We start from the raw sequence: 13,301 nt of genomic DNA on the forward strand, positions 1-13,301 counted from the left end.
CCCTTTTGCTCCTCACAGAGAAGCTTATCACGTCCTTGCTAACATCCCTAATTTAGTTAAAGTTAATCTTTAACATCTTTAACATTTTACTCAGTAAGCCTAAGCTCCTTGTAGCAGAGGAGAAATGATGAACCAATGTTAAACCTAAATTGTTTAGAATTAGAATCCAACCAGGGTAAAGGGTTTTGTTTTTTTAAGCAAGAAAGTTTTGGTTTTCCAGGAGTAAGTACATTTGCTCAGGAATCCCACTGGGTGTGCTAGGAGCACATTTACTTAGGGCCGGAGCCATAGTACAGTGAGTAAGGACTTAAGCATCCAAGCAATTGACCCAGGTTCTATCCCTGCATACCATATGGTCTGTACCAGGGTGATTCCTGTGTGTAGAGCTAGGAGTAAGCCCTGAATCTGCCAGTTGTGGCCCCGAAACAAAAATCACACAAGTCACACTATATATATACACAAGTCACACACATATATATATATATATATATATATATATATATCACAAGTCACACATATATACAAAAACAATGGTGAAAGAACAATAGGGATTCAGGAGAAACTGAGTTTCTGTAGCAGGGATAGATCAAAAATAGGGATTTTTTTTTGGGTCACACCTGGCGATGCACAGGGATTACTTCTGGCTTTTCACTCAGGCGTTACTACTGACAATACTCAGGGGACCATATGGGATGCTGGGAATCGAACCCGGGTTGGCCGTGTGCAAGGCAAACGCCCTTCCCGCTGTGCTATCTCTCCAGCCCCAAGAATTGGGGATTTTTAAGGACCAGAAATTTGACTCTTTTAATGTTTCAATCTCAAATTTGTCTTTGTACATCATTTTTCCCCCCTTCAGTAGAATTTGCCTTTTGTCTTGTTATATTTTTCACCACAGCCTACAGTGCTCAGTGTTTACTCTTGTCTCTGACCTCAGGGATCATTTGACAAGAGTCAGGGTAACAGTTTGTGTTTAGATATCATTGGTCCGATGTTAGGTGACAATGCAGGATCAGGGGACTTCTCCTCACCCCCAATCCCCCAGTGTGTGACCGACCAGTCCAGCATTTGCCTCTCCACTCCTTTATTCGAGTCCACAGATTCACCTGGGTGGCAAAAAGGTTCTCAGAGTCTAGACTCTGGCTCTTTAAGGTACCTAATGGAAACGGAAGTGATGTCATAAATGATGTCATAAATGCCATGGTTCATTTTCCTTCCCTGACTCAGACACTGGGGCTGTTGCTCCCTTGGCAAAGGGAAAGTAAATTTGCACCCCATCCTGGAAGGGGGAGTCTGAAGAAGGATTTAGTTGCAGGACTCGAGCAACCTCCTGTGAGTACCCTGTGCCTTCCCATTTCCACACTCTGAGTCGAGGGGCCGAGCCAACTTGGGGGCAATTTTGGACTGGTTTTTCACTTGTTTGCCAACATCCATGTGGATCGTCAGGTGTGATGGAGGTTTTAGGGGGACGCAGAGCTTTGGGGGTGCAGTGGGGGCTGTCTCAGGGTTCAGGAGTGACAGTTGTGAGTTCATGATTCTGGCGTGCCTCTTTGGCCACGATCGTCTCCAGCTCTGGGATGGGGCAACAGTGGTGAATGGGAGAATCATCCGAGGGCTTGACTATTCCAACCGTCCCAGCAGTCCCATGTTTGAACCATCTGTCCTAAGCTCGCTTCTGTAGAATCTCCAGATTCGAGGGGCAGAGCTTCAGCCCCTCCACCTAATGGCAGGAGACCTGTTGCTGGTCACCTTCATTGTCTGCCGTGATAGCCGCATTCATGCAGGGTATGTGGGGGGGGTGGGCTGCAGGTGGCTGAGGTTTGCCAATGAAAATGTATTTAGGGGGCTATTTTTGGTTCTTTATATTTTAGGGTGGAGAGAGCACATACGCGGAGATGCTCATGAGTTACTTGAGTCTCTAAGCTCAGGTTTTACCCCTGGCGCTGCTGGGGGCCATATCGGATACAGAGGATTGATCGGTTCATCTAGTCAAGCACCCAGTTCGCATTATTGCCTTCTAACCACAATACCGATGTATCTTTTTCTGGTTCATGAATTTCAGGTCCCTCACATCAAGCTGCAAAGCACCCCTGATTCTTCATCTCTCTCTGAGCAGACGACACCTGCCATTGTGGTAAATACTGAGGTCCCCAGGACAGAGTGCCCAGGTGCATGTTCGAGTGTAGCCTGCAAGAGAGTGTCGAAGGTTTGTTCACTCTAGGTCACATGGTGTAGCCACATTCCTGGCTACGGTTCCCACGGAGCAGCACTGCTGTCAGTCTGCAGGGGGGCACTACTATTCGGGAGCTCCTGGGCTGAGAGTTGGCCCCTCAAAGGGCCTACAGGGACTTTCCTGTGGGAGCCAGAGAGGAATCCGGGGATCAGAGAAGGCTGTCTTTTCCTCCCCTGTAGCCTTGGCCCAGGCTCCTCTCCTAAAGTGCAGCACAGATGCGAACAAAATTTGCATCCCCAGCTGAGACAGGAGCTTCTGCCATTGTCTCCCAGAGGTGGAATTGTAAGGCTGTGCCCGAGGGTGTGGCTGGTCTGAGCTCAGGAGTGGGAGGAAGTGCTGCTCTCTGGTGCTCACTGTTCTGACTTCTCCAGGTCTTTGCACGGAGCCTCCTGCTGATCCTCAGAACAACAGTGACAGGAGAAGATGGTGACGCGGATTCTGATAAAATGTCCCCAGGTAGTAGTAGACAGATAGAATGACATGAGGTAGTACCAGGAGTGCCCAGGCTTCTGGGCCATCTGTTTTGAGTTTCATTTGAATGGATTCCAAGATGAGACTTCTGATCGGACCATCCCATTCTGCTATTTGAAGCTGCTTTTGTGTATGTTTATTTTGTTTTATTTGGCTTTGGGGCCGAACCAGTGGTGCATGAGGAGTACTCAAAGCTCAGTGCTCAATGCTCATTCCTGACAGGTCTAGGTGACCAATGGGATGCTGGAGATCCAAAGGTTTCATCTTGGGTTTTCTGTTTTATTGGTGTGGCAGAGCAAGGATTCTCGCAATCATTCCTTGTGCTGCCCTCTGGCATTGCCCCGGACAGTGCTTGTGGGAACATATGGGATGTTGGGGATCACCAGTCCTACGTGCTGCCCCCGGAACAGCTGTCTTGTTACGCCAACCTGCTGCTTCGGTTTCTTTTGCATTGTTTTTGTCATGAGCTGTCCTCTTGACTCTGGGCTCTGGATTTAAAACTGACCGGCCTCAGAGCACCCTGGGGTGTGCTGGCCCCGTTTTCTCCCTGGCAACTACAGTGACTTGGGCACCCAGACTTGCTTTTCTCCTGTTTTGTCCTTCCTACTTTGGAGACACTACCTGTTAGGTCATATAGTCTTACGTTCACATCATCTTGTGTGTGGATTTCTGGGCATGCGGTGATCCCAAGGAGAAAGAGCCAAGGATCTCTGAGGCCAGTAGAGATGTTGGGGTCAAGAAAATTCTACCTTCTTTGACCAGGATTTGGGGATGTCCTGAGCAGTGAGTACCTACAGGCACACATGCCATGCACTGCTGTGAGTAGTTTTCTATATGGACTGTCGAGTTCTCAATCCTAGTGGTCATGTGCTGTGGGGGTGCAGCAGTGAGCGTGCAGTGGTTTTTGCTACACCCAGAGATAGTCTTTTGGATCATACAAGTCTGTGTTCAGGTGTTCCTCTCTACAGTGCTCACTGGACCAGTGGTGCTCGAATTGGCCCTGGGGTTACCAGGAAAGGCAGATACATCCAAGAACCTTCTGTATAATGTCCTCCCACTTTAGCAGATCCAGGTGCCTTATGCAATTTCTGGGGCCCGTCAGCAATTCGTGTGCATGGAGGCTGTTTTATTCAGAGGGGGAGGCCCAGCGATAATATAGGACCCTCGGTCCTGGCCTCACAGTAGTGGGAATGAGGCTAAGATAGACTCTGACTACCACCCTCTCCATGTGCTGATTCAGGATGTCGTGACCTTCAATGATGTGGCTGTGAACTTCACACTGGAGGAATGGTCATGCCTGGAAGCCTCTCAACGGAAGCTGTACAGGGACGTGATGCTGGAGACCTACCAACATCTACAGGCTGTCGGTGAGAGCAGTGTGGAGCCAACCGTGTTTGAACAGACCTGCGTGGGCTCCCTGGGGTTGGGCGGCAGCTGTGTGTCCAACAGTAGCTCTGTGACGGGCTGGGATATTGGACAGCTGTGCAGTAGCTCTTCCCTCCCTCTTTTTTTTAGGGTTCACCTGTGCATACTCAGGGCTTACTATCAGTTTTGTCCTCAGGAATTACTCTTGTGGGGTAGCCGGACCCTATGGGTTGATTCACATCAACCCGTTTCGACTGTGTCAATGGGAAAATCCCTATCTGCCCGGTTTTCCCTCAGGTCCCTTTAAATAGATCCATCCATTGGTGAATCAATTTACTTTGTATACTACACGAACTTTTGTGTGTTTAATTGGTTTTGCTGTTGCCTTTGTTTGGGGGCACAGTCCACAGTTCTCCTGGCTCTGTGTTAAAGGATGACTCCTGAGAGTCTCAGGGGCTATGGGGTACCGTGGACTGAAACCTCTTGGCAACTTAAACTGTTGGTGCCTCACCCCCAGTACTTTTGCAACAGTCACTCAACGGTTTTTGCATTTTCTTTTTTCCTTAGGGATTAGGGATTATTCCTGCCTGTGTATTCAGGATCCACACCTGACCTTGCTCCAAGACCAGCTGGGCTGCCTGGGATCAAACCCACATGTGTGCGCAGCGCTTCTGTCCTATGTGCTGTACTATCTCTCTCCCAACACAGCGGATTTGATATCTCATCTCTCAACTCATTAGACGCTGCCCGATTTCAGAACTTGCATTTACTTCTAATGGTTCTTGTGAGATTTCAGCAGGACTTAGGGTTTGCTCCTGTACTCTGCACTCAGTGATCACTCCTGTCTAGCCTGAGGACCCTAGATGATATCGGGTATCACAACTGGATTGGCCGTGAGAAACTCCTACTATGCTCTCTTTCTGGATACATTTTTTTGTAGGAGTACTGATACTTATTCAGCCACTGATTAGCTGATTGAATTGTGCATGAACTCCACCTTACTTTTTTTTTCATTGTTTATAATTTTATTTATTGAATCACTGTGAGAGCAGTTACAAAGCTTTTGGGTCTAAGTCTTGGTCATACGATGAAACACCCGTACCTTCACCAGTGCCCATTTTCCACCACCAAAAACCGCAGTATACCCCCATCCCACACCCTCCCCCTACCTGTGGGGCAGATGATTTCCACATTACTCTCTCTCTACTTTGATCATATTCAATATTTTGACACCAGACCCACCATTACTATTTGAGATTTGACCCCAACTCTCTGATCTGCTGAAGAGGCAACAATAGACAATTTGTGTTCTATTGCTGGTTATGAATAACATATGATGTTGCGTGGCTGCAGTAGGGCCATGTGGTTTTGAAATTATGAAATTTTAACACTTAAATCTGGAGGGAGTTCTGTGAAAAGCCACTGAGTTTCGAGATATGCTCCTGAGTCTCTGGGATCATGGCCGTTGAGCAGCTTGTTGAGAAGCCAGAGAGGCCATTCATGGGCGATGACTTGGGGTCTTGTGGGGGTGAGGAGGATAGGCTCGGCTCCACCCCATCCCATGAGACCCAACAAGTTTCGTCACTGTGGGTCCAAGCCTGACTCTCCAGTGACCTCTGGAGGATGACGGCCACCGAGCCACCAGAAGGAAACAGGCGGAGGGACAGCACTCTTCCCCCACCCCTGGGGTGGCCCAGCGACAGTAATCTACTGCGGGGTCTGGACACATTTCTGCCAAAAGCTGCTGGGTTTCGAGATTTGTTTCTGAGTCTTTGGGATCAAGCCCGTTTAACAGCTTGATCAGGATCCAGAGAGGTCGTTCGTGGGCGATGACTTGTGGTCTCATTGGGGTGGGGAGGACAGGCCCGGCTGCCCCCTCATCCCGTGAGGCCCAACAAGTTTCGTCACTGCGGGCCCAAGCCTGACTGTCCAATGGCCTCTGGAGGATGACAGCCACCACACCACCAAGAGGGAGCATGCGGAGGTACAACACCCTTTTTTCCCTGAGGTGGCCCGGCCACAGTAACGTACTGTGGAGTCTGGACGCATTACAACCAAAAGCCACTGGGTATTGAGATTTGTTTCCGAATCTCTAGGATCCTGGCCGTTAAGCAGCTTGATCAGGAGCCAGAGAGGCCGTTTGTGGGATATGACTTGGGGTCTTGTTGGAGTGGGGAGGAAAAGCCCGGCTCCACCCCCATCCCATGAAGCCCTGTGTGTCTCGTCACTGGGGGCCCAAATCTGACTATCCAGTGGCCTCTGAAGGATAGCGGCCACTGGGCCTACAGGGGGAACAGGCCAAGGCACGAAACCTATCCTCACCTGGGTTGGCCCAGCACTGGTAGCCTACTGCATGTACTGAACACATTTCTGCCTAAAGCTGCTGGGTTCTGAGATTCGTTTCTGAGTCTCTGGGAACATGACCATTAAGCAGTTAAATCAGAAACCAAAGAGACCTTGCCTCCAATTATATAGCTGAGCCGGAGGTGGTTTGTGGGTGTGTTTCCCACATACCTAACTTTTGGCCGTTTACATTCTTGGTAAACTTTGCCCCAAGTTTTTGGGGTCTGGCCAAAGGCACAGCAGCAATTTTTGAGTATCTGGAAGTCTGAAGGCGCCATCAGCCTGCTGATGCACTTGCCTGACAGGTACAAATTGACCTACTGGCCGCACCGTACCCCCGTCTGGATACATGTTTTAGCTTAAAAAAATAAGGGTCTCTTGCCACCCTTGGCCATTTCCAGATTTATTATACACTTAGTTTTACTGAAATCCGTGATGAGGTCATGAGGGGCGCAGGAAACTCCATGTGGTGCTGGGCCTAGAGATACAGTACAGAGAGGAAAGTGATTTTCTTGCAAGCGGCGCATGTGGGTTAAATCCCCGGCATCTCATGTCATCCCCGAGCACCTGCAGCATTGATTTCTGAATACAGAGTCAAGAGTCACCCCTTAGCATTGCCAGGTGAGACCCCAAACAGGGAAAAAACCAACAATATACTGTGCTGATCAAACCCCTGTCGGCCATACACAAGGCCAGGTCTAGAGTATTTGTGGTATTTTCTTGGATCTTACCTCTTGAATAACTAGAAATATGTGGCATTTTGGAAATGAACATTCTGTTCATGGCTTTCAGATATTTGCCCAGTTATATCAGGAAAACATGGGGATTTACCTTTCACCTATTCCCTGTCACTTATCCATGCCTCTGTCTCTGTCGGGGCAGGGCACTCTGGGATGAAGCCTGTGGTGATCTCCTGGCTGGAAAAAGGAGCCCTGAGGTTGGGGAGGAGAGGCGTGTGTGTGGGTGAGTTTCTGAGGACCTTTCCTGGCTCAGTCCCTGTGCAGTGTATGGGTGTGCTGAGTATGTAGGAAACACGCTGCTGAGACCGGGGCCTTGGTCTCCTGGATCCTTGGGTCTGTGTTGCACTCACGCTGCTCTTCATTCCCCTGGACAGTCCGTCACAGAATGATCCTGTAATTTGCTTCCATGGCTTTCGAGTAAGAAAGACCAAAACAGAGCTAGTTTGGATCTGAACGATAGTACAGCAGGGAGTGCCTTGCAGTGCCTGAAGGTGACCTGTTCAATAATTTGTTCAATAACCTGTTTCCCTGAACATTACCAGGTCTGCTCAAAAACAAAAACAAAACCTAGTGTACAATTGCCAAGATCCTCACAGTTTTCCACTATCCGAATCTTTTCTTTAGTGTGGGACTCTTTGGACTTTGAGAACCACAGAGATGTACTCTTAACTACATCGCATCATTTTGCTACATTTTTTGACAAGTGCTTGAATTGCATGTTTTGTTCAGTTTCAGAACGGAAACCGCGACTTCAGGATTTGGCATTACAGCACGTTGATTTGGGAATGGGGTCAGCAAGTACGAGTGAGTTGGTAAGATTCGCTAATTCAGAATAAATATTGTTATGCCAGCAGGAGTGGACCAAGTATGTGATTGTTAAGGTGGAAGGCTGGGAGTGGCAGGGAAGAATTCCAAAGCCTGATGCTTGGAGTAGAGGACTCTTAGCTTCACTAGGTGCTGAAATCAACCATGTAGAAAAATACTGTGAATTTTGATTTGCTTGACATTGGTAATTGTTTAGAAAGCTAATTTGTGCGCCCTAGAGAAGGTGCAGTGAGAAATATACTTGCTTTGCTCAGGGATGGATGGTCTTTACCCAGCACGCCTTATAGACACCATAGACCACAGAACTGATCCTAGACACTGCATGGTGTGCCCCTCCACCCACACAACCCCCAATAAATAGAAACTGCAAAACAGAAAGAACAAAAAACTTCATTGATCCGGAAAGGCATCACTTGTGGTAAGTGCTTTGCAATGGCCTCGTGGTCTTTTTCAGCTGTGTGACGATGCAGCGTTGTCTTCACCCCTGCATCACAGATTCTACCCTGTGATTTAACCAAACCCACATGTGGATCTATTTCATTTTCTCTTGAAATGGATGCGTCCGTTTTCTATAGAAGGAATTCTTTCCATTTGTATTCCTTCATTAATTTAAAGTGGAGGAAGTGACAGAATTTACTGACTCTGCATCCATCAATTTTGTGCATCCAACTTACAGTAACATGAAGTTAGTCTATAGTAAAACTATTCATATGTCAGAAATTGCATTTGTGTGGTGCATATGTGTGAAACCACATCTGAAGGGCTCAGTTTTTTGACAGGAAGACTCAGTGAATAAGTCAATAATTAGAATCCTCTGTTGTTCTACAGGAAAGCTGCCACCCCAAGTGGAATGTCTCTGATCCTGCACTGTTCGATAATGTCTTGTGTGAGCAATCCTGCCCTCAACCCCATGAGGATGCCGACACAGGCGGGATGTCTTCTGAGGGTGATCAGAATGGTGAGAGCTACCTCACTCAGAAGAAGCCCTCTCCTGGAAAAAGTTCCTTGGAGTGTGTTATTCTCAGTTCACAGGCAAAAAATTCCCCAATGGTGCACCTGCTAGGGAGAGGTGCACTGTTTATACTGAGTCCCTCACAGCAACATACCCTCAACGACAGTCACCTTGAGCAGAACCCATATACGTGTAAGGAATGTGGGGGAGCCTCCCCATGTTCTCAGCACTGTAGTGTTCCCTTAGAAAACCACAGTGGACAGAATTGCCATAAAAGTCAGCCCCGAGAGCAAAGTGTGAGTCAAGGGTTACTCCATCATGACCATATGAATATAAATTCAGGAGCGAAACCTTTTGCATGTGAAGCATGCGGGAAGGCCTTCGATCAATCATCACATCTTATTATGCATAGGAGAATTCATACAGGAGAGAAACCTCATGAATGTCAGACATGTGGGAAGACCTTTATTCAGACCTCTAGTCTTAATAGACATAGGAAAACTCATAGTGGAGAGAAGCCTTATATATGTCAGGAGTGTGGTAATGCCTTTACTTGATTCTCAGGCCTCAGTATACATAGAAGTATTCACACTAGAGAGAAACCATATATATGTAAGGAATGTGGAAAGGCCTTTACTCAAGCCTCAGGCCTCAGTGTACATAGGAGAATTCACACTGGAGAGAAACCATATATATGTAAGGAATGTGGGAAGACCTTTGCTGTAGCCTCAAGTCTTAGTGCACATAGGATAATTCACACTGGAGACAAAACATATATATGTAAGGAATGTGGAAAGGCATTTACTAGAGCCTCAAAACTTACTGTACATAGAAGAATTCACACTGGAGAGAAACCGTATATATGTAAGGAATGTGGGAAGGCCTTTGCTGAATCCGCAAGACTTAGTGTACATAGGAGAAATCACACTGGAGAGAAACCGTATATATGTAAGGAATGTGGAAAGGCCTTTGCTTGGGCCTCCACATTTTATGAACATAGGAAAATTCACACTGGAGAGAAACCGTATATATGTAAGGAATGTGGGAAAGCCTTTGCTGTAGCCTCAAAACTTAGTGTACATAGGAAAATCCACACTAGAGTGAAACCATATATATGTAAGGAATGTGGGAAGACCTTTGCTGTAGCCTCAAGTCTTAGTGTACATAGGAGAATTCACACTGGAGAGAAACCGTATATATGTAAGGAATGTGGGAAGGCCTTTGCTACATCCTCAAAACTTACTGTACATAGGAGAATTCACACTGGAGAGAAACCGTATATATGTAAGGAATGTGGGAAGTCCTTTGCTGAATCCTCAAACTTTAGTGTACATAGGAGAATTCACACTGGAGAGAAACCGTATATATGTAAGGAATGTGGAAAGGCCTTTGCTAGAGCCTCAAGACTTACTGCACATATGAAAATTCATCTCAGAGAGAAACCTCATCAGTGTCAGACATGTGGGAAGGCATTCACACGGTTCTCTTCCCTTACTCTACACATGAGAATTCATAATGGAGAGAAGTCTTAGATATGTCTGGAGTGCGGAAAGGCCTTTACTTCATCCTCACAATTGACTGTACATAGGAGAATTCACAGTGGAGAGAAACCGTATCTATGTAAGGAATGTGGGAAGGTCTTTGCTGAAGCCTCAAGCCTTAGTGTACATAGGAGAATTCACTGGAGAGAAACTGCATGTTTAAGGAATGTGGGAAGGCCTCTATATGTCCTCAATTCTTAATGTACATAGGAGAATACACACTGGAGAGAAACCGTATGCATGTAAGAAATGTGGAAAGGCTTTTTGAGAATCCTCAGATTTAGTGTACATAGGAGCATTCACGCCGGTGAAAAACCTTTTATATGCGAGGAATGTGGGAAGGCCTTCTGCCATTCTGAATCCTTGCTAAGTACAGGAATATTCACAGTGGAGGGAAGCTTTATCATTGTCAGTCTTTTGGGAAGGCCTTCATTTGGTGCTGTTCTCTTACTCAGTATGTGAGAGTTCATATTGGAGACAAACGGCATATATGTCAGGAATGTGGGAAGGGCTTAATGTACCCCTCACACCTTAATAAACATATAAACATGTAAAGTTCATACTGGATGGTTTGATCCCTTAATAACAGTCTCTAAGGACAGAACATGACAAATCAGTCAAGCAAGTTTCCTTTGGACATGATGGTCAAGTGTGTTAAAAAAAAAAGTGCAGTTAAGAGGGAAGTAAGCCTATTATGCCATTGGAGTGCTCAGTGGACCGAGCATGCGACTTGAAAGGTGGGGTCTGGCTCCATCCCCACAACCACATCTGTGGTCTCAGCATCACAGGAAAAATATCGGAGCCTAATGCTGGCACTAGAGGGACTTTAACCTCAGTGGGTGCTGAAATCTGGAAATGTTTTTTATTGTATTGTTTTTTAAAGTTTTCATTAAAGTGCCAGGATTTTCAAAGTTATTGATAGTTGTGTTTAGGCATACAATAATTGAACACCGATCCCTGCATCAGCTTCCCTCCACCCGTGTTCCCGTATTCAGCTCCCCACCCCAGTCCCCACTCTACCCCCGCCTGTCATCTGGACAGGCACATTACTAGGTTTCAGTGGTTATAGCTTAGATCTCTTGTTTTCAGTTCTGTTGCATCTGTGTTTTGGGTAAATGGCTATACCCCTCACTCATGTCAATGGCATAAATGAATCCCTGATCCCTGTAAACTTCTGGTTTTCCTCCGCCCCAAATTTCTTTCCTTCTTTGTCCGGCTTCTCTCTAAACACTGGAATCAGGCATGATTTAAGCAGCCCCTTTACATTACATTTCCACACCTAGTGTTCGGTATTCCACAGATGAGTGAACATCATTCTGTATTGGTTTCTTTTTCTGGCTAACTTCACTCAAGATGGTATCTTCTAGTTACAACCGTGTTGCTGCATAAAAGCAGTAATTCTAAAACCTAAAAAAGTATATCACTTGATCCCCCTTTATTCATCGATTTATTCGAGTGGGTGCCAGTAACATTGCCATGCATGCCTGCTGTGCGCTAGTGTAGCCCAATGGCATCTGTTCGTTCTAGGAAAATGCAGAGCCTCAACCCGATTATTCAGGGTCTTGACGAAGAAGTCTGACCATCTTGTAAGTGGGCGTCCACGCAGTCATTTGATGTCTCGTGAAATCCAGTCAGTAATGGCTCGAGGCCAGTGGTTTTCTGTAAACCTCATTACGTGTCCAGCCCATCTGATTTTTGATGCCTTGGCAGATGAGACATCGTCCCTGAATCTTGACCGTTGATGGAGATCAGAACTACGGATTCATCTCTCATTTGAGTGATGCGTGATATTCCAAGCATAGCTCTTTCAATTCCTCTTTGAGAGACCCGAGTAGCGTTCTCATCCTGTTTTCATAGGGCCCAGGTCTCTGAGTCATATGTTAATGCAGGAAGAAGTGGAATTGAAGAGATGTACTCGTAGCTGGAGGTTCTTTGTCCTCTTAGTTATTTCGTCAACGCTCTTGAAGGTATTCTAAGCCGCTCTCTTCCTCCTGCTCAACTCAGGTGCCAGGACAGTCATCATGTTGATTTCTCGAACTAGGTATATATAACTGTTGCATTCGGAGATGGTGGTTCCATTGAGAGCGAATGGAGCGTCAGGAACGAGGCTGTTTCTCATAAACATTGTCTTCGTAAGATTCAGCTGTAGTACGACCTTTCCAGACTCACGGTCGTAGTAGGTCAGCATTTGTGCCGCTTGGCTGATATTTGGTGTTATTAGAACGATGTCATCAGCAAAGCGGAGGTGTTGTAGTTGCCGACCATCTATCTTCACTCCCAATCCTTCCCATTCCAGTTGTCGCATGATGTTCTCGAGGGTGACACTGAAGAGTTTTGGTGAAATGGTATCACCCTACCGAACCCCTCTCTTGACATGGATGATTATTTCTTTGTAGAATGGTGAGATCCTGGTAGTGAATCCGTAATAGAGCTCACGGAGGATCCTGATGTATTGAGTTTGTACACCCTGATTGGCTTGGGCTTCTATGACTGCTTCCGTCTCAACAGAATCAAAGGCCTTCTTTAAATCAATGACCGTTAGACAGAGCAGCATCTTGAACTCCTCAGAAACCTCAATGAGCTTAGTATTATTGTGGATATGGTAGATGGTACTGAATCCTTTTCGGAACCCGGCTTGTTCACATGGTTGTTCTTCATCTAGTGTTCTGCTAATCCTATTCAGGATGACTCTAGTGAAAAGTTTGTAGATGACAGACAATAGGCAGATTGGGCAATAGTTGCCAATGTCGTGGATGTCTCCCTTCTTATATAGTAGTACAGTCCTGCTGGTTTTCCATTGAGATGGAACCTTGCATTTAGCAGGTAGCGTGTGA

At 46.4% G+C, this 13,301-nt stretch overlaps 1 pseudogene; it reads left to right on the forward strand.

Moving 5' to 3' along the window:
- The window catches only part of LOC130021998 (zinc finger protein 420-like), a 28,508-nt pseudogene extending 17,495 nt beyond the window's left edge, over positions 1–11,013 (forward strand).
- The last annotated feature ends 2,288 nt before the right edge of the window (positions 11,014–13,301 follow it).

The sequence above is a fragment of the Sorex fumeus genome, unplaced genomic scaffold, assembly GCF_029834395.1.
Source record: "Sorex fumeus unplaced genomic scaffold, SorFum_2.1 ptg000019l, whole genome shotgun sequence".
Classification (NCBI taxonomy): domain Eukaryota; kingdom Metazoa; phylum Chordata; class Mammalia; order Eulipotyphla; family Soricidae; genus Sorex; species Sorex fumeus.